Raw genomic sequence first — 16,950 nt, forward strand, 5'->3', positions numbered from 1 at the left:
GGTGCTCTAGAGTGCCGAGTTTATTACTGCGCATTAAGAAATGACCACCTGCAACGTTTGGTTTATGTTTTATAAGCATTTTTAATTTTATTGCTTAAATCGCATTTTCTCGGCGAGCTGAGCACTTTTTCTGAATTGTGCCGCTCCCGTCACTCTGGTTAGGTTGGCATCGAAAAAAACGCTCTCGGGTGCTTTAGAGTGCCGAGTTATTCACTGCGCATGAAGAAATGACCACCTCCAACGTTTGGTTTATGTTTTATAAGCATTTTTAATTTTATTGCTTAAATCGCATTTTCTCGGCGAGCTGAGCACTTTTTCTGAATTGTGCCGCTCCCGTCACTCTGGTTAGGTTGGCATCGAAAAAAACGCTCTCGGGTGCTTTAGAGTGCCGAGTTTATTACTGCGCATTAAGAAATGACCACCTCCAACGTTTGGTTTATGTTTTATAAGCATTTTTAATTTTATTGCTTAAATCGCATTTTCTCGGCGAGCTGAGCGCTTTTTCTGAATTGTGCCGCTCCCGTCACTCTGGTTAGGTTGGCATCGAAAAAAACGCTTTCGGGTGCTTTAGAGTGCCGAGTTATTCACTGCGCATGAAGAAATGACCACCTCCAACGTTTGGTTTATGTTTAATAAGCATTTTTAATTTTATTGCTTAAATCGCATTTTCTCGGCGAGCTGAGCGCTTTTTCTGAATTGTGCCGCTCCCGTCACTCTGGTTAGGTTGGCATCGAAAAAAACGCTTTCGGGTGCTTTAGAGTGCCGAGTTATTCACTGCGCATGAAGAAATGACCACCTCCAACGTTTGGTTTATGTTTTATAAGCATTTTTAATTTTATTGCTTAAATCGCATTTTCTCGGCGAGCTGAGCACTTTTTCTGAATTGTGCCGCTGTCGTCACTCTAGTTAGGTTGGCATCGAAAAAAACGCTCTCGGGTGCTTTAGAGTGCCGAGTTTATTACTGCGCATTAGGAAATGACCACCTCCAACGTTTGGTTTATGTTTAATAAGCATTTTTAATTTTATTGCTTAAATCGCATTTTCTCGGCGAGCTGAGCGCTTTTTCTGAATTGTGCCGCTCCCGTCACTCTGGTTAGGTTGGCATCGAAAAAAACGCTCTCGGGTGCTTTAGAGTGCCGAGTTATTCACTGCGCATGAAGAAATGACCACCTCCAACGTTTGGTTTATGTTTAATAAGCATTTTTAATTTTATTGCTTAAATCGCATTTTCTCGGCGAGCTGAGCGCTTTTTCTGAATTGTGCCGCTCCCGTCACTCTGGTTAGGTTGGCATCGAAAAAAACGCTCTCGGGTGCTTTAGAGTGCCGAGTTTATTACTGCGCATTAAGAAATGACCACCTCCAACGTTTGGTTTATGTTTTATAAGCATTTTTAATTTTATTGCTTAAATCGCATTTTCTCGGCGAGCTGAGCGCTTTTTCTGAATTGTGCCGCTCCCGTCACTCTGGTTAGGTTGGCATCGAAAAAAACGCTCTCGGGTGCTTTAGAGTGCCGAGTTATTCACTGCGCATTAAGAAATGACCACCTCCAACGTTTGGTTTATGTTTTATAAGCATTTTTAATTTTATTGCTTAAATCGCATTTTCTCGGCGAGCTGAGCGCTTTTTCTGAATTGTGCCGCTCCCGTCACTCTGGTTAGGTTGGCATCGAAAAAAACGCTTTCGGGTGCTTTAGAGTGCCGAGTTATTCACTGCGCATGAAAAAATGACCACCTCCAACGTTTGGTTTATGTTTAATAAGCATTTTTAATTTTATTGCTTAAATCGCATTTTCTCGGCGAGCTGAGCGCTTTTTCTGAATTGTGCCGCTCCCGTCACTCTGGTTAGGTTGGCATCGAAAAAAACGCTCTCGGGTGCTTTAGAGTGCCGAGTTTATTACTGCGCATTAAGAAATGACCACCTCCAACGTTTGGTTTATGTTTTATAAGCATTTTTAATTTTATTGCTTAAATCGCATTTTCTCGGCGAGCTGAGCACTTTTTCTGAATTGTGCCGCTCCCGTCACTCTGGTTAGGTTGGCATCGAAAAAAACGCTCTCGGGTGCTTTAGAGTGCCGAGTTTATTACTGCGCATTAAGAAATGACCACCTCCAACGTTTGGTTTATGTTTTATAAGCATTTTTAATTTTATTGCTTAAATCGCATTTTCTCGGCGAGCTGAGCACTTTTTCTGAATTGTGCCGCTCCCGTCACTCTGGTTAGGTTGGCATCGAAAAAAACGCTCTCGGGTGCTTTAGAGTGCCGAGTTTATTACTGCGCATTAAGAAATGACCACCTCCAACGTTTGGTTTATGTTTTATAAGCATTTTTAATTTTATTGCTTAAATCGCATTTTCTCGGCGAGCTGAGCACTTTTTCTGAATTGTGCCGCTCCCGTCACTCTGGTTAGGTTGGCATCGAAAAAAACGCTCTCGGGTGCTTTAGAGTGCCGAGTTTATCACTGCGCATGAAGAAATGACCACCTCCAACGTTTGGTTTATGTTTAATAAACATTTTTAATTTTATTGCTTAAATCGCATTTTCTCGGCGAGCTGAGCACTTTTTCTGAATTGTGCCGCTCCCGTCACTCTGGTTAGGTTGGCATCGAAAAAAACGCTCTCGGGTGCTTTAGAGTGCCGAGTTTATCACTGCGCATGAAGAAATGACCACCTCCAACGTTTGGTTTATGTTTTATAAGCATTTTTAATTTTAATGCTTAAATCGCATTTTCTCGGCGAGCTGAGCACTTTTTCTGAATTGTGCCGCTCCCGTCACTCTGGTTAGGTTGGCATCGAAAAAAACGCTCACGGGTGCTTTAGAGTGCCGAGTTTATTACTGCGCATTAAGAAATGACCACCTCCAACGTTTGGTTTATGTTTTATAAGCATTTTTAATTTTATTGCTTAAATCGCATTTTCTCGGCGAGCTGAGCACTTTTTCTGAATTGTGCCGCTCCCGTCACTCTGGTTAGGTTGGCATCGAAAAAAACGCTCTCGGGTGCTTTAGAGTGCCGAGTTATTCACTGCGCATGAAGAAATGACCACCTCCAACGTTTGGTTTATGTTTAATAAGCATTTTTAATTTTATTGCTTAAATCGCATTTTCTCGGCGAGCTGAGCACTTTTTCTGAATTGTGCCGCTCCCGTCACTCTGGTTAGGTTGGCATCGAAAAAAACGCTCTCGGGTGCTTTAGAGTGCCGAGTTTATCACTGCGCATGAAGAAATGACCACCTCCAACGTTTGGTTTATGTTTAATAAACATTTTTAATTTTATTGCTTGAATCGCATTTTCTCGGCGAGCTGAGCACTTTTTCTGAATTGTGCCGCTCCCGTCACTCTGGTTAGGTTGGCATCGAAAAAAACGCTCTCGGGTGCTTTAGAGTGCCGAGTTTATCACTGCGCATGAAGAAATGACCACCTCCAACGTTTGGTTTATGTTTTATAAGCATTTTTAATTTTAATGCTTAAATCGCATTTTCTCGGCGAGCTGAGCACTTTTTCTGAATTGTGCCGCTCCCGTCACTCTGGTTAGGTTGGCATCGAAAAAAACGCTCACGGGTGCTTTAGAGTGCCGAGTTTATTACTGCGCATTAAGAAATGACCACCTCCAACGTTTGGTTTATGTTTTATAAGCATTTTTAATTTTATTGCTTAAATCGCATTTTCTCGGCGAGCTGAGCACTTTTTCTGAATTGTGCCGCTCCCGTCACTCTGGTTAGGTTGGCATCGAAAAAAACGCTCTCGGGTGCTTTAGAGTGCCGAGTTATTCACTGCGCATGAAGAAATGACCACCTCCAACGTTTGGTTTATGTTTAATAAGCATTTTTAATTTTATTGCTTAAATCGCATTTTCTCGGCGAGCTGAGCACTTTTTCTGAATTGTGCCGCTCCCGTCACTCTGGTTAGGTTGGCATCGAAAAAAACGCTCTCGGGTGCTTTAGAGTGCCGAGTTTATTACTGCGCATTAAGAAATGACCACCTCCAACGTTTGGTTTATGTTTTATAAGCATTTTTAATTTTATTGCTTAAATCGCATTTTCTCGGCGAGCTGAGCGCTTTTTCTGAATTGTGCCGCTGCCGTCACTCTGGTTAGGTTGGCATCGAAAAAAACGCTCTCGGGTGCTTTAGAGTGCCGAGTTATTCACTGCGCATGAAGAAATTACCACCTCCAACGTTTGGTTTATGTTTAATAAGCATTTTTAATTTTATTGCTTAAATCGCATTTTCTCGGCGAGCTGAGCACTTTTTCTGAATTGTGCCGCTCCCGTCACTCTGGTTAGGTTGGCATCGAAAAAAACGCTCTCGGGTGCTTTAGAGTGCCGAGTTTATTACTGCGCATTAAGAAATGACCACCTCCAACGTTTGGTTTATGTTTTATAAGCATTTTTAATTTTATTGCTTAAATCGCATTTTCTCGGCGAGCTGAGCACTTTTTCTGAATTGTGCCGCTCCCGTCACTCTGGTTAGGTTGGCATCGAAAAAAACGCTCTCGCGTGCTTTAGAGTGCCGAGTTATTCACTGCGCATGAAGAAATGACCACCTCCAACGTTTGGTTTATGTTTTATAAGCATTTTTAATTTCATTGCTTAAATCGCATTTTCTCGGCGAGCTGAGCACTTTTTCTGAATTGTGCCGCTCCCGTCACTCTGGTTAGGTTGGCATCGAAAAAAACGCTCTCGGGTGCTTTAGAGTGCCGAGTTTATCACTGCGCATGAAGAAATGACCACCTCCAACGTTTGGTTTATGTTTTATAAGCATTTTTAATTTTATTGCTTAAATCGCATTTTCTCGGCGAGCTGAGCGCTTTTTCTGAATTGTGCCGCTCCCGTCACTCTGGTTAGGTTGGCATCGAAAAAAACGCTCTCGGGTGCTTTAGAGTGCCGAGTTATTCACTGCGCATGAAGAAATGACCACCTCCATTGTTTGGTTTATGTTTAATAAGCATTTTTAATTTTATTGCTTAAATCGCATTTTCTCGGCGAGCTGAGCGCTTTTTCTGAATTGTGCCGCTCCCGTCACTCTGGTTAGGTTGGCATCGAAAAAAACGCTCTCGGGTGCTTTAGAGTGCCGAGTTATTCACTGCGCATGAAGAAATGACCACCTCCAACGTTTGGTTCATGTTTAATAAGCATTTTTAATTTTATTGCTTAAATCGCATTTTCTCGGCGAGCTGAGCACTTTTTCTGAATTGTGCCGCTGTCGTCACTCTAGTTAGGTTGGCATCGAAAAAAACGCTCTCGGGTGCTTTAGAGTGCCGAGTTTATTACTGCGCATTAGGAAATGACCACCTCCAACGTTTGGTTTATGTTTTATAAGCATTTTTATTTTTATTGCTTAAATCGCATTTTCTCGGCGAGCTGTGCGCTTTTTCTGAATTGTGCCGCTCCCGTCACTCTGGTTAGGTTGGCATCGAAAAAATCGCTCTCGGGTGCTTTAGAGTGCCGAGTTTATTACTGCGCATTAAGAAATGACCACCTCCAACGTTTGGTTTATGTTTTATAAGCATTTTTAATTTTATTGCTTAAATCGCATTTTCTCGGCGAGCTGAGCACTTTTTCTGCCGCTCCCGTCACTCTGGTTAGGTTGGCATCGAAAAAAACGCTCTCGGGTGCTTTAGAGTGCCGAGTTATTCACTGCGCATGAAGAAATGACCACCTCCAACGTTTGGTTTATGTTTTATAAGCATTTTTAATTTTATTGCTTAAATCGCATTTTCTCGGCGAGCTGAGCACTTTTTCTGAATTGTGCCGCTCCCGTCACTCTGGTTAGGTTGGCATCGAAAAAAACGCTCTCGGGTGCTTTAGAGTGCCGAGTTTATCACTGCGCATGAAGAAATGACCACCTCCAACGTTTGGTTTATGTTTTATAAGCATTTTTAATTTTAATGCTTAAATCGCATTTTCTCGGCGAGCTGAGCGCTTTTTCTGAATTGTGCCGCTCCCGTCACTCTGGTTAGGTTGGCATCGAAAAAAACGCTCTCGGGTGCTTTAGAGTGCCGAGTTATTCACTGCGCATGAAGAAATGACCACCTCCAACGTTTGGTTTATGTTTTATAAGCATTTTTAATTTTATTGCTTAAATCGCATTTTCTCGGCGAGCTGAGCACTTTTTCTGAATTGTGCCGCTCCCGTCACTCTGGTTAGGTTGGCATCGAAAAAAACGCTCTCGGGTGCTTTAGAGTGCCGAGTTTATCACTGCGCATGAAGAAATGACCACCTCCAACGTTTGGTTTATGTTTTATAAGCATTTTTTATTTTAATGCTTAAATCGCATTTTCTCGGCGAGCTGAGCGCTTTTTCTGAATTGTGCCGCTCCCGTCACTCTGGTTAGGTTGGCATCGAAAAAAACGCTCTCGGGTGCTTTAGAGTGCCGAGTTATTCACTGCGCATGAAGAAATGACCACCTCCAACGTTTGGTTTATGTTTAATAAGCATTTTTAATTTTATTGCTTAAATCGCATTTTCTCGGCGAGCTGAGCACTTTTTCTGAATTGTGCCGCTCCCGTCACTCTGGTTAGGTTGGCATCGAAAAAAACGCTCTCGGGTGCTTTAGAGTGCCGAGTTTATCACTGCGCATGAAGAAATGACCACCTCCAACGTTTGGTTTATGTTTTATAAGCATTTTTTATTTTAATGCTTAAATCGCATTTTCTCGGCGAGCTGAGCGCTTTTTCTGAATTGTGCCGCTCCCGTCACTCTGGTTAGGTTGGCATCGAAAAACACGCTCTCGGGTGCTTTAGAGTGCCGAGTTTATTACTGCGCATTAAGAAATGACCACCTCCAACGTTTGGTTTATGTTTTATAAGCATTTTTAATTTTATTGCTTAAATCGCATTTTCTCGGCGAGCTGAGCGCTTTTTCTGAATTGTGCCGCTCCCGTCACTCTGGTTAGGTTGGCATCGAAAAAAACGCTCTCGGGTGCTTTAGAGTGCCGAGTTATTCACTGCGCATGAAGAAATGACCACCTCCAACGTTTGGTTTATGTTTAATAAGCATTTTTAATTTTATTGCTTAAATCGCATTTTCTCGGCGAGCTGAGCACTTTTTCTGAATTGTGCCGCTCCCGTCACTCTGGTTAGGTTGGCATCGAAAAAAACGCTCTCGGGTGCTTTAGAGTGCCGAGTTTATTACTGCGCATTAAGAAATGACCACCTCCAACGTTTCGTTTATGTTTTATAAGCATTTTTAATTTTATTGCTTAAATCGCATTTTCTCGGCGAGCTGAGCACTTTTTCTGAATTGTGCCGCTCCCGTCACTCTGGTTAGGTTGGCATCGAAAAAAACGCTCTCGGGTGCTTTAGAGTGCCGAGTTTATCACTGCGCATGAAGAAATGACCACCTCCAACGTTTGGTTTATGTTTAATAAGCATTTTTAATTTTATTGCTTAAATCGCATTTTCTCGGCGAGCTGAGCACTTTTTCTGAATTGTGCCGCTCCCGTCACTCTGGTTAGGTTGGCATCGAAAAAAACGCTCTCGGGTGCTTTAGAGTGCCGACTTTATCACTGCGCATGAAGAAATGACCACCTCCAACGTTTGGTTTATGTTTTATAAGAATTTTTAATTTTATTGCTTAAATCGCATTTTCTCGGCGAGCTGAGCGCTTTTTCTGAATTGTGCCGCTCCCGTCACTCTGGTTAGGTTGGCATCGAAAAAAACGCTCTCGGGTGCTTTAGAGTGCCGAGTTATTCACTGCGCATGAAGAAATGACCACCTCCAACGTTTGGTTTATGTTTAATAAGCATTTTTAATTTTATTGCTTAAATCGCATTTTCTCGGCGAGCTGAGCACTTTTTCTGAATTGTGCCGCTCCCGTCACTCTGGTTAGGTTGGCATCGAAAAAAACGCTCTCGGGTGCTTTAGAGTGCCGAGTTTATTACTGCGCATTAAGAAATGACCACCTCCAACGTTTGGTTTATGTTTTATAAGCATTTTTAATTTTATTGCTTAAATCGCATTTTCTCGGCGAGCTGAGCACTTTTTCTGAATTGTGCCGCTCCCGTCACTCTGGTTAGGTTGGCATCGAAAAAAACGCTCTCGGGTGCTTTAGAGTGCCGAGTTTATCACTGCGCATGAAGAAATGACCACCTCCAACGTTTGGTTTATGTTTAATAAGCATTTTTAATTTTATTGCTTAAATCGCATTTTCTCGGCGAGCTGAGCACTTTTTCTGAATTGTGCCGCTCCCGTCACTCTGGTTAGGTTGGCATCGAAAAAAACACTCTCGGGTGCTTTAGAGTGCCGACTTTATCACTGCGCATGAAGAAATGACCACCTCCAACGTTTGGTTTATGTTTTATAAGCATTTTTAATTTTATTGCTTAAATCGCATTTTCTCGGCGAGCTGAGCACTTTTTCTGAATTGTGCCGCTCCCGTCACTCTGGTTAGGTTGGCATCGAAAAAAACGCTCACGGGTGCTTTAGAGTGCCGAGTTTATTACTGCGCATTAAGAAATGACCACCTCCAACGTTTGGTTTATGTTTTATAAGCATTTTTCATTTTATTGCTTAAATCGCATTTTCTCGGCGAGCTGAGCACTTTTTCTGAATTGTTCCGCTCCCGTCACTCTGGTTAGGTTGGCATCGAAAAAAACGCTCTCGGGTGCTTTAGAGTGCCGAGTTATTCACTGCGCATGAAGAAATGACCACCTCCAACGTTTGGTTTATGTTTTATAAGCATTTTTAATTTTATTGCTTAAATCGCATTTTCTCGGCGAGCTGAGCACTTTTTCTGAATTGTGCCGCTCCCGTCACTCTGGTTAGGTTGGCATCGAAAAAAACGCTCTCGGGTGCTTTAGAGTGCCGAGTTATTCACTGCGCATGAAGAAATGACCACCTCCAACGTTTGGTTTATGTTTTATAAGCATTTTTAATTTTATTGCTTAAATCGCATTTTCTCGGCGAGCTGAGCACTTTTTCTGAATTGTGCCGCTCCCGTCACTCTGGTTAGGTTGGCATCGAAAAAAACGCTCTCGGGTGCTTTAGAGTGCCGAGTTTATCACTGCGCATGAAGAAATGACCACCTCCAACGTTTGGTTTATGTTTTATAAGCATTTTTAATTTTATTGCTTAAATCGCATTTTCTCGGCGAGCTGAGCGCTTTTTCTGAATTGTGCCGCTCCCGTCACTCTGGTTAGGTTGGCATCGAAAAAAACGCTCTCGGGTGCTTTAGAGTGCCGAGTTATTCACTGCGCATGAAGAAATGACCACCTCCAACGTTTGGTTTATGTTTAATAAGCATTTTTAATTTTATTGCTTAAATCGCATTTTCTCGGCGAGCTGAGCACTTTTTCTGAATTGTGCCGCTCCCGTCACTCTGGTTAGGTTGGCATCGAAAAAAACGCTCTCGGGTGCTTTAGAGTGCCGAGTTTATTACTGCGCATTAAGAAATGACCACCTCCAACGTTTCGTTTATGTTTTATAAGCATTTTTAATTTTATTGCTTAAATCGCATTTTCTCGGCGAGCTGAGCACTTTTTCTGAATTGTGCCGCTCCCGTCACTCTGGTTAGGTTGGCATCGAAAAAAACGCTCTCGGGTGCTTTAGAGTGCCGAGTTTATCACTGCGCATGAAGAAATGACCACCTCCAACGTTTGGTTTATGTTTAATAAGCATTTTTAATTTTATTGCTTAAATCGCATTTTCTCGGCGAGCTGAGCACTTTTTCTGAATTGTGCCGCTCCCGTCACTCTGGTTAGGTTGGCATCGAAAAAAACGCTCTCGGGTGCTTTAGAGTGCCGACTTTATCACTGCGCATGAAGAAATGACCACCTCCAACGTTTGGTTTATGTTTTATAAGAATTTTTAATTTTATTGCTTAAATCGCATTTTCTCGGCGAGCTGAGCGCTTTTTCTGAATTGTGCCGCTCCCGTCACTCTGGTTAGGTTGGCATCGAAAAAAACGCTCTCGGGTGCTTTAGAGTGCCGAGTTATTCACTGCGCATGAAGAAATGACCACCTCCAACGTTTGGTTTATGTTTAATAAGCATTTTTAATTTTATTGCTTAAATCGCATTTTCTCGGCGAGCTGAGCACTTTTTCTGAATTGTGCCGCTCCCGTCACTCTGGTTAGGTTGGCATCGAAAAAAACGCTCTCGGGTGCTTTAGAGTGCCGAGTTTATTACTGCGCATTAAGAAATGACCACCTCCAACGTTTGGTTTATGTTTTATAAGCATTTTTAATTTTATTGCTTAAATCGCATTTTCTCGGCGAGCTGAGCACTTTTTCTGAATTGTGCCGCTCCCGTCACTCTGGTTAGGTTGGCATCGAAAAAAACGCTCTCGGGTGCTTTAGAGTGCCGAGTTTATCACTGCGCATGAAGAAATGACCACCTCCAACGTTTGGTTTATGTTTAATAAGCATTTTTAATTTTATTGCTTAAATCGCATTTTCTCGGCGAGCTGAGCACTTTTTCTGAATTGTGCCGCTCCCGTCACTCTGGTTAGGTTGGCATCGAAAAAAACACTCTCGGGTGCTTTAGAGTGCCGACTTTATCACTGCGCATGAAGAAATGACCACCTCCAACGTTTGGTTTATGTTTTATAAGCATTTTTAATTTTATTGCTTAAATCGCATTTTCTCGGCGAGCTGAGCACTTTTTCTGAATTGTGCCGCTCCCGTCACTCTGGTTAGGTTGGCATCGAAAAAAACGCTCACGGGTGCTTTAGAGTGCCGAGTTTATTACTGCGCATTAAGAAATGACCACCTCCAACGTTTGGTTTATGTTTTATAAGCATTTTTCATTTTATTGCTTAAATCGCATTTTCTCGGCGAGCTGAGCACTTTTTCTGTATTGTTCCGCTCCCGTCACTCTGGTTAGGTTGGCATCGAAAAAAACGCTCTCGGGTGCTTTAGAGTGCCGAGTTATTCACTGCGCATGAAGAAATGACCACCTCCAACGTTTGGTTTATGTTTTATAAGCATTTTTAATTTTATTGCTTAAATCGCATTTTCTCGGCGAGCTGAGCACTTTTTCTGAATTGTGCCGCTCCCGTCACTCTGGTTAGGTTGGCATCGAAAAAAACGCTCTCGGGTGCTTTAGAGTGCCGAGTTATTCACTGCGCATGAAGAAATGACCACCTCCAACGTTTGGTTTATGTTTTATAAGCATTTTTAATTTTATTGCTTAAATCGCATTTTCTCGGCGAGCTGAGCACTTTTTCTGAATTGTGCCGCTCCCGTCACTCTGGTTAGGTTGGCATCGAAAAAAACGCTCTCGGGTGCTTTAGAGTGCCGAGTTTATCACTGCGCATGAAGAAATGACCACCTCCAACGTTTGGTTTATGTTTTATAAGCATTTTTAATTTTATTGCTTAAATCGCATTTTCTCGGCGAGCTGAGCACTTTTTCTGAATTGTGCCGCTCCCGTCACTCTGGTTAGGTTGGCATCGAAAAAAACGCTCTCGGGTGCTTTAGAGTGCCGAGTTTATTACTGCGCATTAAGAAATGACCACCTCCAACGTTTGGTTTATGTTTTATAAGCATTTTTAATTTTATTGCTTAAATCACATTTTCTCGGCGAGCTGAGCACTTTTTCTGAATTGTGCCGCTCCCGTCACTCTGGTTAGGTTGGCATCGAAAAAAACGCTCTCGGGTGCTTTAGAGTGCCGAGTTATTCACTGCGCACGAAGAAATGACCACCTCCAACGTTTGGTTTATGTTTTATAAGCATTTTTAATTTTATTGCTTAAATCGCATTTTCTCGGCGAGCTGAGCGCTTTTTCTGAATTGTGCCGCTCCCGTCACTCTGGTTAGGTTGGCATCGAAAAAAACGCTCTCGGGTGCTTTAGAGTGCCGAGTTTATTACTGCGCATTAAGAAATGACCACCTCCAACGTTTGGTTTATGTTTTATAAGCATTTTTAATTTTATTGCTTAAATCGCATTTTCTCGGCGAGCTGAGCACTTTTTCTGAATTGTGCCGCTCCCGTCACTCTGGTTAGGTTGGCATCGAAAAAAACGCTCTCGGGTGCTCTAGAGTGCCGAGTTTATTACTGCGCATTAAGAAATGACCACCTCCAACGTTTGGTTTATGTTTTATAAGCATTTTTAATTTTATTGCTTAAATCGCATTTTCTCGGCGAGCTGAGCACTTTTTCTGAATTGTGCCGCTCCCGTCACTCTGGTTAGGTTGGCATCGAAAAAAACGCTCTCGGGTGCTTTAGAGTGCCGAGTTATTCACTGCGCATGAAGAAATGACCACCTCCAACGTTTGGTTTATGTTTTATAAGCATTTTTAATTTTATTGCTTAAATCGCATTTTCTCGGCGAGCTGAGCACTTTTTCTGAATTGTGCCGCTCCCGTCACTCTGGTTAGGTTGGCATCGAAAAAAATGCTCTCGGGTGCTTTAGAGTGCCGAGTTTATCACTGCGCATGAAGAAATGACCACCTCCAACGTTTGGTTTATGTTTTATAAGCATTTTTAATTTTATTGCTTAAATCGCATTTTCTCGGCGAGCTGAGCGCTTTTTCTGAATTGTGCCGCTCCCGTCACTCTGGTTAGGTTGGCATCGAAAAAAACGCTCTCGGGTGCTTTAGAGTGCCGAGTTATTCACTGCGCATGAAGAAATGACCACCTCCAACGTTTGGTTTATGTTTAATAAGCATTTTTAATTTTATTGCTTAAATCGCATTTTCTCGGCGAACTGAGCGCTTTTTCTGAATTGTGCCGCTCCCGTCACTCTGGTTAGGTTGGCATCGAAAAAAACGCTCTCGGGTGCTTTAGAGTGCCGAGTTATTCACTGCGCATGAAGAAATGACCACCTCCAACGTTTGGTTTATGTTTAATAAGCATTTTTAATTTTATTGCTTAAATCGCATTTTCTCGGCGAGCTGAGCACTTTTTCTGAATTGTGCCGCTCCCGTCACTCTGGTTAGGTTGGCATCGAAAAAAACGCTCTCGGGTGCTTTAGAGTGCCGAGTTTATTACTGCGCATTAAGAAATGACCACCTCCAACGTTTGGTTTATGTTTTATAAGCATTTTTAATTTTATTGCTTAAATCGCATTTTCTCGGCGAGCTGAGCACTTTTTCTGAATTGTGCCGCTCCCGTCACTCTGGTTAGGTTGGCATCGAAAAAAACGCTATCGGGTGCTTTAGAGTGCCGAGTTATTCACTGCGCATGAAGAAATGACCACTTCCAACGTTTGGTTTATGTTTAATAAGCATTTTTAATTTTATTGCTTAAATCGCATTTTCTCGGCGAGCTGAGCACTTTTTCTGAATTGTGCCGCTCCCGTCACTCTGGTTAGGTTGGCATCGAAAAAAACGCTCTCGGGTGCTTTAGAGTGCCGAGTTTATTACTGCGCATTAAGAAATGACCACCTCCAACGTTTGGTTTATGTTTTATAAGCATTTTTAATTTTATTGCTTAAATCGCATTTTCTCGGCGAGCTGAGCACTTTTTCTGAATTGTGCCGCTCCCGTCACTCTGGTTAGGTTGGCATCGAAAAAAACGCTCTCGGGTGCTTTAGAGTGCCGAGTTTATTACTGCGCATTAAGAAATGACCACCTCCAACGTTTGGTTTATGTTTTATAAGCATTTTTAATTTTATTGCTTAAATCGCATTTTCTCGGCGAGCTGAGCGCTTTTTCTGAATTGTGCCGCTCCCGTCACTCTGGTTAGGTTGGCATCGAAAAAAACGCTCTCGGGTGCTTTAGAGTGCCGAGTTATTCACTGCGCATGAAGAAATGACCACCTCCAACGTTTGGTTTATGTTTAATAAGCATTTTTAATTTTATTGCTTAAATCGCATTTTCTCGGCGAGCTGAGCACTTTTTCTGAATTGTGCCGCTCCCGTCACTCTGGTTAGGTTGGCATCGAAAAAAACGCTCTCGGGTGCTTTAGAGTGCCGAGTTTATTACTGCGCATTAAGAAATGACCACCTCCAACGTTTGGTTTATGTTTTATAAGCATTTTTAATTTTATTGCTTAAATCGCATTTTCTCGGCGAGCTGAGCACTTTTTCTGAATTGTGCCGCTCCCGTCACTCTGGTTAGGTTGGCATCGAAAAAAACGCTCTCGGGTGCTTTAGAGTGCCGACTTTATCACTGCGCATGATGAAATGACCACCTCCAACGTTTGGTTTATGTTTTATAAGCATTTTTAATTTTATTGCTTAAATCGCATTTTCTCGGCGAGCTGAGCACTTTTTCTGAATTGTGCCGCTCCCGTCACTCTGGTTAGGTTGGCATCGAAAAAAACGCTCACGGGTGCTTTAGAGTGCCGAGTTTATTACTGCGCATTAAGAAATGACCACCTCCAACGTTTGGTTTATGTTTTATAAGCATTTTTAATTTTATTGCTTAAATCGCATTTTCTCGGCGAGCTGAGCACTTTTTCTGAATTGTGCCGCTCCCGTCACTCTGGTTAGGTTGGCATCGAAAAAAACGCTCTCGGGTGCTTTAGAGTGCCGAGTTATTCACTGCGCATGAAGAAATGACCACCTCCAACGTTTGGTTTATGTTTTATAAGCATTTTTAATTTTATTGCTTAAATCGCATTTTCTCGGCGAGCTGAGCACTTTTTCTGAATTGTGCCGCTCCCGTCACTCTGGTTAGGTTGGCATCGAAAAAAACGCTCTCGGGTGCTTTAGAGTGCCGAGTTTATCACTGCGCATGAAGAAATGACCACCTCCAACGTTTGGTTTATGTTTTATAAGCATTTTTAATTTTATTGCTTAAATCGCATTTTCTCGGCGAGCTGAGCGCTTTTTCTGAATTGTGCCGCTCCCGTCACTCTGGTTAGGTTGGCATCGAAAAAAACGCTCTCGGGTGCTTTAGAGTGCCGAGTTTATCACTGCGCATGAAGAAATGACCACCTCCAACGTTTGGTTTATGTTTTATAAGCATTTTTAATTTTATTGCTTAAATCGCATTTTCTCGGCGAGCTGAGCGCTTTTTCTGAATTGTGCCGCTCCCGTAACTCTGGTTAGGTTGGCATCGAAAAAAACGCTCTCGGGTGCTTTAGAGTGCCGAGTTTATCACTGCGCATGAAGAAATGACCACTTCCAACGTTTGGTTTATGTTTTATAAGCATTTTTAATTTTATTGCTTAAATCGCATTTTCTCGGCGAGCTGAGCGCTTTTTCTGAATTGTGCCGCTCCCATCACTCTGGTTAGGTTGGCATCGAAAAAAACGCTCTCGGGTGCTTTAGAGTGCCGAGTTATTCACTGCGCATGAAGAAATGACCACCTCCAACGTTTGGTTTATGTTTAATAAGCATTTTTAATTTTATTGCTTAAATCGCATTTTCTCGGCGAGCTGAGCACTTTTTCTGAATTGTGCCGCTCCCGTCACTCTGGTTAGGTTGGCATCGAAAAAAACGCTCTCGGGTGCTTTAGAGTGCCGAGTTTATTACTGCGCATTAAGAAATGACCACCTCCAACGTTTGGTTTATGTTTTATAAGCATTTTTAATTTTATTGCTTAAATCGCATTTTCTCGGCGAGCTGAGCGCTTTTTCTGAATTGTGCCGCTTCCGTCACTCTGGTTAGGTTGGCATCGAAAAAAACGCTTTCGGGTGCTTTAGAGTGCCGAGTTATTCACTGCGCATGAAGAAATGACCAGCTCCAACGTTTGGTTTATGTTTAATAAGCATTTTTAATTTTATTGCTTAAATCGCATTTTCTCGGCGAGCTGAGCACTTTTTCTGAATTGTGCCGCTCCCGTCACTCTGGTTAGGTTGGCATCGAAAAAAACGCTCTCGGGTGCTTTAGAGTGCCGAGTTTATTACTGCGCATTAAGAAATGACCACCTCCAACGTTTGGTTTATGTTTTATAAGCATTTTTAATTTTATTGCTTAAATCGCATTTTCTCGGCGAGCTGAGCACTTTTTCTGAATTGTGCCGCTCCCGTCACTCTGGTTAGGTTGGCATCGAAAAAAACGCTCTCGGGTGCTTTAGAGTGCCGAGTTTATCACTGCGCATGAAGAAATGACCACCTCCAACGTTTGGTTTATGTTTAATAAGCATTTTTAATTTTATTGCTTAAATCGCATTTTCTCGGCGAGCTGAGCACTTTTTCTGAATTGTGCCGCTCCCGTCACTCTGGTTAGGTTGGCATCGAAAAAAACGCTCTCGGGTGCTTTAGAGTGCCGACTTTATCACTGCGCATGAAGAAATGACCACCTCCAACGTTTGGTTTATGTTTTATAAGCATTTTTAATTTTATTGCTTAAATCGCATTTTCTCGGCGAGCTGAGCACTTTTTCTGAATTGTGCCGCTCCCGTCACTCTGGTTAGGTTGGCATCGAAAAAAACGCTCACGGGTGCTTTAGAGTGCCGAGTTTATTACTGCGCATTAAGAAATGACCACCTCCAACGTTTGGTTTATGTTTTATAAGCATTTTTAATTTTATTGCTTAAATCGCATTTTTTCGGCGAGCTGAGCACTTTTTCTGAATTGTGCCGCTCCCGTCACTCTGGTTAGGTTGGCATCGAAAAAAACGCTCTCGGGTGCTTTAGAGTGCCGAGTTATTCACTGCGCATGAAGAAATGACCACCTCCAACGTTTGGTTTATGTTTTATAAGCATTTTTAATTTTATTGCTTAAATCGCATTTTCTCGGCGAGCTGAGCACTTTTTCTGAATTGTGCCGCTCCCGTCACTCTGGTTAGGTTGGCATCGAAAAAAACGCTCTCGGGTGCTTTAGAGTGCCGAGTTTATCACTGCGCATGAAGAAATGACCACCTCCAACGTTTGGTTTATGTTTTATAAGCATTTTTAATTTTATTGCTTAAATCGCATTTTCTCGGCGAGCTGAGCACTTTTTCTGAATTGTGCCGCTCCCGTCACTCTGGTTAGGTTGGCATCGAAAAAAACGCTCTCGGGTGCTTTAGAGTGCCGAGTTTATCACTGCGCATGAAGAAATGACCACTCCAACGTTTGGTTTATGTTTTATAAGCATTTTTAATTTTATTGCTTAAATCGCATTTTCTCGGCGAGCTGAGCGCTTT

Source organism: Syngnathus typhle, unplaced genomic scaffold (genome assembly GCF_033458585.1).
Source record: "Syngnathus typhle isolate RoL2023-S1 ecotype Sweden unplaced genomic scaffold, RoL_Styp_1.0 HiC_scaffold_43, whole genome shotgun sequence".
Classification (NCBI taxonomy): Eukaryota; Metazoa; Chordata; class Actinopteri; order Syngnathiformes; family Syngnathidae; genus Syngnathus; species Syngnathus typhle.